We start from the raw sequence: 14,013 nt of genomic DNA, 5'->3' as shown, positions 1-14,013 counted from the left end.
CCCCCCCCCCCCCCCCCCCCCCCCCCCCCCGCGTGAAATCCAGACCTCGCCAACGCCAGTCGAGAGCTCGACGGCTCATTTGAGCAGAGGCTCCCAACCTTGGCGCAAAAAGTCGCCAAGCCGCAGTTTCTCGAAGTCAGGCCGCTCTCATTTGCGCGCATTCACGCGCATGTGTATATGATGGTGTGCGCGCGTGTTTGAAGAAGTGTGCCACACCCCGATTCTGGATGGGAATGAGGATTGAATGAAGAAAACGCCTGTCTTACGGGGTTCACGGCCGAGAAAGCAGCCAGCTCCCCCGAGCCTGGAGAAGGGTAAGCAAGGATTGCTACCCGGTGTTTGGAGCAGCAGGGGAAGGGACAAAACGAAAGTACCGCCGAATGAGCTTTCCAAACTACCTGGGCGAAGGCCTCGTCTTCCAGCCCATGGTGGACACGTCCGACCCTGTCCCTCTCTTGCGTTTTCTCTTCGCCTGATTGCGACGATGAGCAGTCTTGCTCACTTCTCAGACGCCTGCGGTGAGTATCGTATAATACAAATAGTGGGTTGCAAATTTGCAGAAAATAGGGGTTTGATGGTAACTTGTTGGTCTCGGGCTGCGCGAAGACCCGGTCGATGGGCCAAAGGAGCCGGAGCCGGTAACAAGGCCCCCAGGCCTCGATGGACAAGACTGCGATGCAAAGATTGAAAGCCTCTTGATGTGACAAGAGAAGTAACTCGGTGAAGAATGTACGGGGGGGAGGACGTCGAGTCTCCACCATGAGTCGGTTCTTGCGCGTTTCGCGTTGTCGAACCAACTGTGTTCGTGTTCCTGTTGCATAGTCAATGGTAGGTCTGCCGCCCTCAATCATTCATTAACAATAAGTATCCTGCGGGATAAGTCAAGAGCCGGAAGACCTTTCAGATCAATCGCCAGGATATGCTGGGCCCCGGCGCCATATGGGGTATTGGGGTTAAAAGTGCTGAGGTCTGCCTGGGGGCGGAAGGGATCCCGCTGCTGGAAAATCTGGATGATCCCTTCGCCGTGCCTCTTCCTCTCAACCAGCAGAGAGCAAGGACCCATGTTTAAAAAGAGAAGATTGAATAAGAGGAGGGATAAACGACCACCGTGCCACCCTCGCACATCGGCCGGCCGGCTTGCGGGCTGGATTCCGCTCCCGTCGCTGATTTTGCCCATGTTCAGCAAGATATGCCGGGGTTCCTCGCTAGATTTTCGTCTCGGTGGAGCGCTCTGGTGCTTGTGAATAACATCGCCGGGCAGCAGAAATCATCGTCATATCGCGACTCGACAAAAACGCAACTTTAGCTTCTCGTTGGTCATGTTTGCGCGACCAAGGAGCTGGTTGAGAGGCTGACACCTCTGGCGTGACCGGAAAGGGGGTTTTCTTTGTAAATCTTCCAGGAAGTTGTAATTGGCTTCATCCACTCGAAGCGATGTGCATAGCCGCCGACGACCGGGCAGGCGGGCGCGCTGGGCGGCCTGTCAGCATCATTGCTGCGCTGTGCTCCCAAGGCGCATGTGCATGTGGATTGGGTGGGTGGTGGTGGCCGGCGATCCCTCGCATGCGCAAGTGCACTGGTTGACTGGGCAGATTGTGAAAGATTGAGAAGCCCCCCTGCTCGCTGACGCTGTTCAATCTGGACAAAAGAATGCCATTATGCGGTGTTTGTGCCAAAGTTCCGTTACACGCTCAATGTGGATGACAACGGGCCGAGGACGAGCGCGAGGGATCCGGCATGGAGTAACAAAACAGTGACGGCAAACAACGGTGTCGCTATCCTAATGCCCGAATGGCTATTTCAGGCTGTTGCGCAAAGTTTGCTGTCGGCTTTCCTAATTGTTAGATGTGATGCTCAAAGACGTGAAACAACTGTGAAAGCATTTGCCTCGAGCAAGAGATGTGATCAGCTCAGAATGACGCTGCGTAAGGTAGCTAGGAGAAGGTCTCTGTGTTGAGTTCGGCCTGCGTTGATTCTTGAATGACGAAGGAAGCAGATCGGGAAAGTCGCTCGCTCAGTTCTCTTGCGGTGGTATTAGAGATAGACCCTGTCAGACCAAAGGCTGTTTGGGGTCCCCTGGCTTGTGCTCAAATGCCAGTGGAGGTGATCAATGCTCAGCTTGGCGACATGCAGGGCTGCTGCAACGGCGAGACCATGGTCGCATCACGATACTGCGCCGGTATGACGCGGGAATGGGGCCATGGTTAGGTCCGGTGGTTGTACAAGGTTGCGTACAGTGAGAGGAAGGTCACAGCCAACGCGGCGTTTCCTACCGGTACGTCGCGTGCGTCGTGTTGAAAATATGCAGACCGGAGGATAGGCATTGCTGAGCAGGTCAAGATCGCGTGTGGTATATCTGGTGGATGCGCCTGTACGCCGCGGCATGTATGATGCGGGAACGTTAGCTGTACTATCGTGATCCGTTCAAACGTGGTGCGGGAGCGGTGCGGTGCGGTGCCACCAGAATACAAGCATAAAGTGAAGTTCGTGCATGCGTGACGTTACGCTCAAAGCTGTCCATGTCCAGTATCCGTACTCCGTTTGCGAGCACTGGATTCGTGACGTCCGCAAACACACTTAGCTGAGGCGAGGCGAGGTAGGGATACCGGTTGCGTGCCTGCCATGAAGCTCCTCCAAGCTCTTTTGCGACGGCTTCTTCGCTGGTTTGGTTGATTGCCATTGTTGTTCATCCGTTGATACAGACTGGATACGAGCAAGAGCATGGGATAAAGTCGGTTTGCGTGACGACAGGCGAGAGTCGTATCGAACGGCTAGGCGAAGCCGCGCCGGACCAATATAGTCGAGATCAAGGTCTTCCACAAACCTGGTCAGTGTGTTTTCAAGTATGATGCCAGGTTCCTGGAGCCACGAACGGCGGGCAGAGCCGGAAGTTTTGACGAGACGAGACGTTAGCCTCGTCAGTGTTTCCCGGTCGCCGGTGTGAAGCAGAGTGCGCTTCGTCCGAGCTTTGAGCCTAGGTGGTTCGCCTTGCTCGTGCTGCCAACCCACAATATCTCGAGAGGGTCCAACCAGGTTCCCCTAGCTTAGCTCGTCTGTCTGTCCAGTCTACCTCCACTTGGTATGCTGTTCTCGTTCCCGTTCCTGTAGAGGGTTCGAAGGCAGTGAGAAATGGGCCCTCGGTGGTGGTGGTAGTGGTGGTGCTTGAGTTGAGAGGAATGAGGAGTTGGAAAGTTGAGAGTTGCAAAGCTGGAAGCTGCCCGGAAACTGGGATACCCGTCTGTCAATCTCCCGACCCACCTCACGGATGGATTTGGATGGACATGGATGCCGGGGAAGGTACGCACGCACCCTACCTTAGTAGAGCTCCCCTTACCTACACCCTTGCCCCGTTCCCTTCTTCCCCTTCACCCATGCATCCATCCCCCTGACAGACCAGGAAGGTAGATGCTCCCAGTACGACCCTATCATTGTGGTGTACACCTTACCTCATCTTGCTTGGAGCCTGTTGCTCCCCAAAGAAGAATCCTTCTCATCTCATCTTCATATCCCCTTCAACGTTCGTTACCGTGCCTGTCCTTGTCCGGCCCTGTCTGGCTGCTGTACCCACGCAATTGCCCGTCGCCGCCTTTGGGGGCATAGTGATATTGGAAGGAATGGCGGGTTACATCCGGACGGCCTGTCCTATCTTGTCGTCGGTGGCCTGGGCAGAGACTGAGTATTCGTGCCTTCGTTTGTTCCTCTCTTTCTCGTCTTCGCCTTGCCCTGCCTCTGCCTCATCTTGCCTCCTCCAGTCGTGCCGACCCCATCCCCATCCCGGCCCAGTTCAACTTCGCACTATCCTCTCTTGGGTCGTCCTGGATCAGTCGTGCCAGTAATGAGCAGGGAAGTCCGGGTAGTTCGTGTACTCGTCCAGTCAGCTTCTTCTTTGACCATCTTGAACGTTTGATACCCCCCCGGCTCCTGACAGCATCTGGGGCTGCCTGACCGGCCCGTCTTGTTCCCACGGGCTCCATCACACACGCCCAATGCTCCCATGTCGTCGACTTCACCCCCCACCCCAACCATAGGTAGCCATGAACACGACCTGAGGCGGGAAGAGAGGCATCGCGTATGATCTGCCCTTTTTCTTGGGCATGGTTTAGTTTAGTATCCGCCGTTACGCTAAACCCAGGCAGTGTCGAGGTGCAGAGCGTAAAGTACCCGAAGCAGCACAGCGAAGCGTGTGTCGCAGTCTTAAATCCGGGTAGGGTTGTATCGTCTTGCGTGTCTGCCCTACACGGACGGAGGCGTGTGAATTCTGACAGATGTGGCGTATTTACACAGGATTGGTGCGGCCAGCTTTTTGGGCCGCCTTGTTGGTTGGCTTAAATCATCAACCGTTCATCTTAAGAAGCTCTCCGCACGAGTCCGGGCTGTGTCGTCCTTCTTCGTTCGTCCCTCTTTTCGGGTTGTATTTCGATTTTTTATTTTTTTATTTTTTTGGCCCAGTTTTTGAACTTCCGTTCTTTAGAACGTCCCAAAGCCAACCCGTTGCGGCAATTTGCTGGATGTTTGCTTCGTTTCGACAATTTTCAAATGAAATAGGAAAAAGAGTTCCATGGTTCAGCGCATGCTGCGTATCCGATATCCACTTATTCATGTCCGTCGCTTGTCGCGCGTATGTTTGCGCCCAGTCTGGTCAGCCCGGCGTGGCCTTTGCTTAATAACACTGTGAAAATGGCCGCTATCACATGACGAGACGCTCATGCTGGGTCACTCAGAATCCCACCTGTAAAGTATCGAGAACGGCCAGCTCTCCAGCCTCGCAATGCGGTGGCTGTCGTTTTTCGCGCCTGCGACTCGCAGCTTTTCTGTGTTGTCGACGCTGCTGAAGGAATCATGAACTCAGGTCGATGATTTGCCGCTGGTGCCTGTCTGTGTGTGTGCTGCTTGGCTTTGTAACAACGATTTGACGCAAGGGTCCTTTGGTTGGGGCTGAATCTTCCTGAAGAAATGCCGTTGGCCGTTGGATGCGGAAGCATGCTTCTCGCGGACCGTTCCCGCTCTTACACTGCCGTGCCGCCCAATGTTTTTTTTTTCGACAAGTAGCACCGATCCACAGCATCCAACAAGCTTGGCCGCGTCTTTCACATGACTGCCGCCTCAGCCCCCATTCTTCAAGCCGCATTTTGGGGTCTGAATCCAAGTCAACTCCAGTGCGGCCCGACACGATGTGCAGCTTTACAGGGTACTCTCAGCCCCGTGAAACGTGGCACCACGTAACAAGTTCTGCCAGGTGCTCAAATGGCAAATATAGACTCTGATGCGGAGGTCGAAACCCACAAAAGACGAAGCGCAGGGTGAAAGGATTGGATTGGCTTCGCCTGCGCGAAGGTCTATTGACAGAGAGGAGCTCAACTCGAATCAGGATCAACCAAGGAAACTCGAGGCCCCCGACATAATCTATGAAAAGAAAGAGAAAGGAAAATCGCCTCATCTGAGGCTGAAAACCGCTTCACGTGCTGCTGATGGCACTGAAACGTCCGAGAAATTGACAAGCCGGCGAAGAAGAATGGCCGCAGCCAGAAACCGCTCCATATATCCATTTGCTGTCGCTAAGATCGCCCGGCCATAGAAGAAGAGAAGGACAAGAACATGAGTGATGGAGTTATGCCGTACAGCCCAGCAGAGCCGATATCAGAGTTTCTGCGATATGTCTCTGGGGGGTGGTCTCTGAATTGGGTTTCTATTTTGACAAGAGCATTAGCAACAAATTCGACAAGTATATCAAAGGCAAGTCCAAAACTTACCTACGAGTATCCTTTCTGCTGACAATCAGGACAGTAACTGTCATGAGTCGAAGGCACGGTGCCTTTTCCACAACCGGGACTGCTGGGACACGGGACGAAAGTTTCGACTGTGTGAGTGCAACTGGCGTAATACTGGACATATGTCTTGCACATTTTGGCGTCGAGAGTTTCCGAAATATGAGGGTGATGAGGCGAGGCTATCGAGGAAAGCTGCTCGAAGTATTGAGGCAGCGGGGTTGTGCGGCAGAAATGTTCTTGTAATGCCTCCGCTTAGGAGATGAACCTGCAGTCGCCGAGCAGATGGGAAGAAGTTCTTGGAAAATGGTTGACTTGTCGAGCGTGTTGGTTGTTGATGCTGAGTCTTCGTTGCTGTCGAGACTGATGGTGCTGTCTTGTTTGTCCTTGATGGGCGAAGAAATGAAGCTGTGAGAAAGAGGAAATGCTGTGCGTCTTATAGTTGTATGTGACACAAGACCAAGCTTGTGTTTATTGGCTTGAGACTGGTGCTTGGGAAAGGTGGGCTGACTTGTTCGCCATTGTCAATACGGCCAGCTGAGCAAGATGACGAGGGCCATTGGAAAGGTATCACACCGTTGATGCCAAATGGAAATAGTAGCAGTTTTGCTGTTGGTCGTTTGCCGACTTACACGCGATGCTGGTGTTGGTAGGGCCGCGGCGAGATATTGGGGCATCAAAATGCTGTAGTATTGCCGCAGGGAGGGCTGCAACTGGGTGGAGGGATATAAAGTTCGAGACGCAACGGGTTATGACAGAGACTTGTAACTCGAAAGTCAAGGTACTTGAGAGAGAAGGTGGTCGCGGGTGCGGAAGGGGCAGACGGTTGATTTGTTCCGCCCCTTGACATGCGGGAGGCGGTCGGGAAGCGGTCGTCCTGTGGGGTCGAATTAACGGTCTTGGAGACAGCAGCCAAGTTCACGCCCTCAGCTGTCCCGCAAAAGGCCAAGAGCTCCGGGGAGATGGGCTATGTGCTTGCAGCTGGCAAAAGAGGCCGTTCTGTTGCTCTCGTCACTCTTGAGGATATTTGGTACTGCCTAGTTCGAGGACGCACACGCTAGCGTTGGTGAGATCAGGGTCTCGTGCAGGAGACTTTTCTGGAATACGGCGGTCGTTGTGTATTGTTGACACTGAAGAATAAGGGACCCCAGAAGCACTCGTGAGGCGAGAGCTTTGATTCGGGAATGTTGATGCGGCTTTTCGTTTTTCGTATTGGGGATTGGAAGCTGCGTAGATGGCCCGAGATCCAAGTCGTGCAACCTACGTCCTGAGTTGTATTCGCCAAAGCTGTGTAGAAAACTTTCCCGCTGAGGCTTATTCAAACTTTTCGAATATGTGTGTTCTTTTGCGTCGAGTGTTTTGAAGATAGTTGCTGAGTGTAAGAAAGAAAAACGAGGACAAGCATAATGACCTTCCAAAGCCACCCCGCGCAGGTCATTGACTAGTCAAGGACGGATGGACGGGGCAGGGCATGTTGCACTTCTCGTGAATTTTCATCCCCCCCCATGGCGCCAGACCGCACGTCCCGTTCGGGAAACGTGGAAAGCAGACAAGTAGACTGACCAGGGGAGTGCTTGACGTTGGTGGTGGTGGTGGTGGTGGTGCAGGGCCATGCCATGCCGCTCTGGTCAGCTCCCAAGTGTGTATATGGTGGGCGCTCGGTTTCCCACAAAGAAAAGGGACCCAGGTGCCTGTCCGTCTCAATTTGATTATACATGGCCGTATGGCGTCGACAGAACGCTGCTATGGCCCTAGTGCATCCGCATACCAGGAAAGCCATCACCTCGAGATGACGGTTTGCAGTGTCAAGTGGATCGCTCAACGATGTCGCACATGGTTGATCCGCGTCAGGCCTTGGTTAACCTCTTTGGGCAAGGCCAATGCTTGAGGTTCTTTGTACTCGCTTGTGTAGTCTTCTATTTGCATCAAACTCTGCTGTCTCGCTGTCATCTTGAGTATGAGCTTGGACGAGCAAGCCAGTCGACCATGTAGCCCTGTAGCTTGCCACATGGCTTGCTCCGACCAGCTGGGCAAGGCGACACAGCACCGGGATGCCGGGTTGTACAAGCTGTCGCTGAAGCAAGCACGCTTGATGCCGTAGGCGTACAAAGCATGAGTGGTAGGTCCTTGACCCATTCCATATTCGAGAGGATGGTCGGGCCATGGCAATGAGGGACCAAACAGCCAAATGAGGCCGCAAGTCAACCGGTAAGGCGAAAGCAAAGTGACAATGTTGGAAAGTGTGCATTTGATTGTGCCCCATCGTTCCGGAATTGAGCACTGGACCGAAGCAAAGGCCAGAAGGGGCCTGAAGCCAGGAGCCGGGAGCCGGGACAGGGCAGGGCAGGGCCGGTGGACAGGCAGTTGATCGGCCAGATGGTCGACGGCCATATCGACATCCACAATGAAGGCCCCTACCCAAGCAAAGACAACCTTGTCTCAGCCAAGTCCATGCCCGGGTCACGGTCCATTCGACGTGGAGTAAAGGCAGCCAGGTTTGTATGCATGGCAGAAGCGGCTTCCTTCAAGATCAAAGTCTTTGAAGTGGAATCGCGCGTTTTTGGCCCAAGGCCCAGTGTTAAACGACGGCAGATCTTGTCTAGCAAGCAGCGGCGGGCGGCGGGTTAGACAGTGTGCCTGCGATGTACTGCATAGTACTGCGTAGGTCGAGACAGACGGACAGCGACATCATCGACCAGGGGTTCACCTTGCCGGTGGAGTCGGTAACCGAGGTCGGTCTTGTCAGTAGGCGGGTGGTTGTGGCACGGCAGCGACATGCAGGGCAACCTTTATCGATGCTTCTCGTATGAAGAGAGAAGTCGGCAGCTTGATCTTCAGCCAAGGCCAAGACAGCCCAGCGAGGTTTGTTGATGGGCCGGCTGTACTATGGTAATGGTGGTTCTGATGGCATTCATCGTTGGGGTCGGCGGCCACAAACGAGGCCGTCGTCCAGGGATATGGCGTGTAAGTGCGAGGTCGATTGCAGGGGCCGACGGAGACAGGCCGGGGACCAGCAAGAGCAGGCGGACGTCGAAGTCGGGGGCCAGGGCCGGCTGAGGCTGGAGAATTGGGACGATAATGGAGGCGAGGCAGATTTTTGAGCCTAGAATAGTCGAAGGGGAGGAGTATGAGCTGAGGGAGGCAAAGAAAGCGGCCGTAAGCAGTGGTGTCCTCTATGGGGCCTCATTCGATGTAGCGAAGAGAAGAAGCAGAAGCAGAGGAAGAGAGACGTCCTGTGAAGTTTCTGCGATAACAAGGGACTTGGACGGGAAGGGAATGGTGGTGGTGGTGGGTAGAATACCCGTTGGCACAGAAGTCGACAGGCGAGATGAGGCTTTGGGAGGCGGAAGGAAGGGGAAGGAGGACCCACATGCGACTGCCTGCCTACTTGCAGTATTCACACTGTGCATATTATGCAGCAATGCCCTTGTCACACAGTTTGGAATAATGCATTCCAGTCATTTGTATTGGACATCTGCCCTGGCGAGGAAGGAGCACAGCGTTCACATTCTTCCATTTTCCAATTTTTCAAATCTTCTGTCTTCAAGATCACTCCTGGTGGAATTTCTCTTATTTTGATACTCCAATTCTCTCGTCAGAAATATTCTTCTTCCATATGCTTACCCCCTCCACTTTCTCTTGCCAACTGCGGGTGTTGTTGATTCGAGTAACACCTACACCTACACCATATTTGTTTCTCCCACCCCAATACCAACAATACCAACAATACCTTACTCGGTGTTGCTTGGACGCTCGGAACCCCGTTGACTTGAAACATTCCAATCAAACAAAACCCATCGTGTCTCTTGCGGACTGTCCCAAGTAATGCCTTCATGGGCTCGCTGGAAACAACTCACATCAGGGAAGGAGACATGACGTTTTCTGCCTTGAAAACGGTAGGTATATATGATCCTAGGGATCGGGATTCCTTTGTGTGTTCGAGGAAGCCAGCCCACCGACGCCCTACGCTGTAGGTAGGTACTTGATCTTACCCTTACCCACCTCACCTCAGTATGTGCCTCCCCTCTCTTGAGTGAGCTAAAGCAACCTAGGTTAGTCAAGGTAGTTCCCGGATAGTTGGTAGCTACCAGCCAGTCACCCTACCTAGCTTCTCACGCTATATTAGCACCTTGGAAATGCCACGCAGTACGTCCGTATGCTAGGTACATTAGCCTTCGGACTTGATAGCTAATCCAACTTCATCTTGACACTAAACTTGCTCGTTTGGTGCTCTGATTTCCCATGAAATCAACCATACATGGGTTGGGCATCGCTTTGTGGCGACGGGCATTGATGTAGTGCCGATCTGTTGGCTGTCTGGAAGCACCGCATCACGGACGGCAGATGAATCCTGCCTCCAGCAACAGCATGTCCGTACCCCTTTCCCCGGTTCGTCCAACATCTACCTCCTCTCCTTCCCCTATTCCCCCTCACCGCGGTCATTTCCAGGACAAACACACCAACAGCGCTGCCCGTGTGCGGCGAAAGCGGAAGCTGCGAGGAATTCTTTATCGGCGTGGCGTTCGGATAGCCCAGATCCTCATCGTCAACGGCATCTCTAGACACAATGCGACCTAGTTCCAACGGTGGCGCCTCACAAGTCCAGTGCCAAACAAACATGGACCCAGTCCCTTTCAAGCCACCCATGAGACCTCGTAATTGAGCCATTGATATCGCCCCTACGCCGCGGACAGCCCGAGTGGAGAGCACGCTTCATCACCTAGAGCCATCAACGGATACTCTCCCTGGCCAAGCAGTGAGGGGAACAAGAATCTCAGCAGCCACCCTCTTGCCCACGACATATCCCCGCAGCTTCGATGCGGTATGACCTGCGGTAGCCTGATCGCCATCCTTCTCTACCTTAACTTACGGCTGCTGGCCCACTGCTGCGGTTCTCGGGTTGGTTGCGTCCATGGCTTGGCCTTCCGCATTGGTCATGGAAGTCCACGGAACATGACCATGAACACACGCCCGTATGCTCTCTCACGGTATGCAGTTCTTGCGGGTCTGTCCCAACACACCGTAACTCCCTATGCGGCCGACGTGCGGCCTGGCTGTCCCGGCAGTCCTACCAAGCTTCTTCGATCACCTTCAACACTTTCCCGACTGTTACACCATTCCTCGGGGCCACAGAAGCAGTATCCGAGCATTTGACGGATATGTTGCCCCAGGGCCTGGAGCCTCTCCCCTCTTTCTGTTGACACCCTTTTGCTACCGTCGACAGGGCGTCATGGCAGTTTTGCTGCTACCCTTGGTAGCCTGGATCTTCTTCAGTATTCGTAGGACCCCAACACCGGCCGGAGCTGTCCCCCCTTTTCCTTCACTCAACTGGAATTGCCCTCCAGGGCCCATGGCTTTTGCATTGCATGCCCTGGTTGGTCACTTATCTGGCCGTCCTCTCGACGCAAAGATCACCCACGCGACCAAACAATCCACTTGTTGGCATGATTTTCTTCCACATTAACACAGAAGAAAGCCCCCATGACGGGTAGGACTTCGGGCTGTCAGCACCATGGTTTCGCAGCTCCAAACACGGACGTTGTCAGTAACTGTGACAATGGCGAGCTCGTCAGCCATGTTGACCAAGAGCAAGAACAACCTCAATCGTCGATGATCAATCGAAGGTGCAACACAGGTTTTTGTCCATAAACATGACTCCCTGGTGCATTTTCGACCGAAAGAGACAGGACATCGGCCCATGTCATCTTGCGGCCAGGGTGATTATTGCAGACTTTGGAAAAACTGACGAGACATACAGACAGAGACAGGGTTGTATTGCAAATCAATGTGCTTTCGTTTCCATGCGTCAGACTCTTCTGAGTTGCAGACCGGAGCCGAATGGAGAGTTGCCAATATTCGATATTCGCTGACGTCTCCGGCCTGCGCGTGTGAGCGGGTAATAGTTGGCGGTTGGGTTGGTTGGAAAGATGACGGCCTCACTAACATGCGCCCAGGCGAGCGCAAGGCGGCACCAACAGACGAAAGCGCGAGAAGCAGCCAACGACATGTTGGTGCAGCATTCCTCGCTACAATGTTCCTGTTCGCAAAGCAGGCGAAGATGAGGTGTGATCGAGGTCGCATTGGCGGTTGCTCTGTTGGTAGCCAATCAGCATCTCCCAACCCTGGCTTTTAAGCGCTGCATCGACGTGCGGCGGCGCAGTCCGCGCCGTCTGACTGACTACATGCTTTCCATAGCCGCCCTCGACCGCGCCTGAAGTGCCTTTCTAAGGCAGCACATCAATGGAAACTACACTTTTCTTGCGAGAGAAAGCTGTCAATCTTCGCCAAACCAAGAGTCACAGGGCAAAGTTGTCTAGGCTCCGAGAATATCCCCCTTTCTTGTGCGCCGTGCTAATGCCGTGGCAGCATCCAGATGACCAGTGAGCAGGGATGGTTGAGTTCGTTCAGAGGACAACTGCTGCAAAAGGCAGCGGATATCTTGCCAGATACATGATCTCTCGGTCATTGGACGTGCGAACGAGTCCTGGCCGAGATGACAACTGCATGTTGTCATTCCTCATCACCAACGAGCAGGGCGCAGGCATCAATACAGGCTTTTGACCGTATACGGACCGACACTTCCGCCAGACGCGAGAGACCAAGTTGCCGATGCGCATATTGCGTCTGTTGCTGCCCTTGTCCTTGTCCTCACTGCCCGTGGTCCCGCAGCTATTGACTGGATAGTTCCTGTCCCTATTCGCACCAAGACCGCATCGGCATGCTGACAACCTTGACCGGCGAGGGCAGGGCAGTACAGCCTCGATAGAGCAAACCGTACCCCGGACGAACCACCATACACCCCTTGACGGGTCATCAGATTACAGGAAGAGACTGTAGGAAGTATCGTTTGGTACAGTACTTGAGGCCATCCACCAGCAACTTGGCATCAGGTGCCCGCTAATGCAAGTTCTCATCACCAAGTATGGGTCGAGATTGTGACGGATATGGAAGAAGTGCGAAGTGAAGTTGCCCCCTCACCTCACGTCGGTGACAATGACCTGCCCATGGGGGCTACTTCATTTCCATTCCACACCTCCAGGCATTTGGCATGCTGTGCCACCCAACTTCCCGTCGATTGCCATGCTCGTCCTGGACCAAGAACAAGTCGGTGACGGCCCGCAGTTCGCATACGAGGTGGTCTCTTGACACCATCTTTCCGTCAATCTCGGTTGCTCGACTCGGGCTTGGCTGTCAGTTTTCTTGTCCGTTGGTGACGGCCATCACCCTTCGTCACAACCGATGTCGAGCTCTAGACTTTCCGCATACCAACATGTTGCGCGGAAGCGGGGTACGTCGTGAGCAGTTTCACCCCTCTACTGCCTGGCTTTGCCGCAACGGAATCGGTAAGGGGCCGTGTTTGGATGTTGAGGCCCGGGGCGTGTCCTTCAAAAATGAGGAGTACGATGTGCTGACCGCTTCGTGATAAGGCTTGCAGACACCGGTCAATATTGATGATGGATCAGGGGGCGGTTGGTGTGTCGTTCTGGGAAAGATGGCTCAAAGCATCATTTTGCGGGACCTTTTGAAGCTACTCCTTGCTCAGTCACACCGGACGGGGAAAGGCCTCGAAGATGCCGACGGAGTTCACAGATGTGGGACGACTATGACTCTTAGCTCTGTTGGTCGACTCTTGACTGCAAGTCGAGCTTCGTTCATCACCGCAGCGTGTTGCTCATTTTGAGCGGAGTAGCAGGCAGCAGTCTATGCCGAAGTCGCCGACTTTGACTGACGGTTGAAGTCCATCGTGGATCCCGCATCACGGGACCTGCGCCGCAAACCTACGCCGATGGCGATGGCGATGGCGATGCCACGCGAAGAATCTTCAACGCGGGAAGGAGCCACAGGGCTGAGGCGGTTCACCCCGCAAGAAAATGACAAATGCAAGGCAAGGCAAGGCCGATCGATATAAGGATTCGGGGCCGAATCCCTCAAGCAGGAACGCATGGCGAAGCGCGAGGTGCCGTCCCGTTACACACATGCGACGAAGGAGCAGCTAACCAACGGACTTAGGTTGCCGAGCGGCGCGGGTAGCCTCGGGAGTCCACTCACGGCCGAGTACCTTGGAGAGAGAGAGAGGAGGAAGAGGCACAGAAAGAGGTGGTGGTGATGGACGTTGCCGAGGCGGACGGACAAAGGCCTGATGATGGAGGGTGAAAAGTGCAGCTCTGCCCGAGCCGGCAGTCCCCGGGTAAGTTACCCCACACGCAGCCGAAGCTCCTTTGCTCCGGGTGGTGTTGAGTGGTGTTGT

This window comes from Colletotrichum karsti (genome assembly GCF_011947395.1).
Source record: "Colletotrichum karsti strain CkLH20 chromosome Unknown Scaffold20, whole genome shotgun sequence".
Taxonomy (NCBI): domain Eukaryota; kingdom Fungi; phylum Ascomycota; class Sordariomycetes; order Glomerellales; family Glomerellaceae; genus Colletotrichum; species Colletotrichum karsti.
This window is presented reverse-complemented; position numbering follows the sequence as displayed.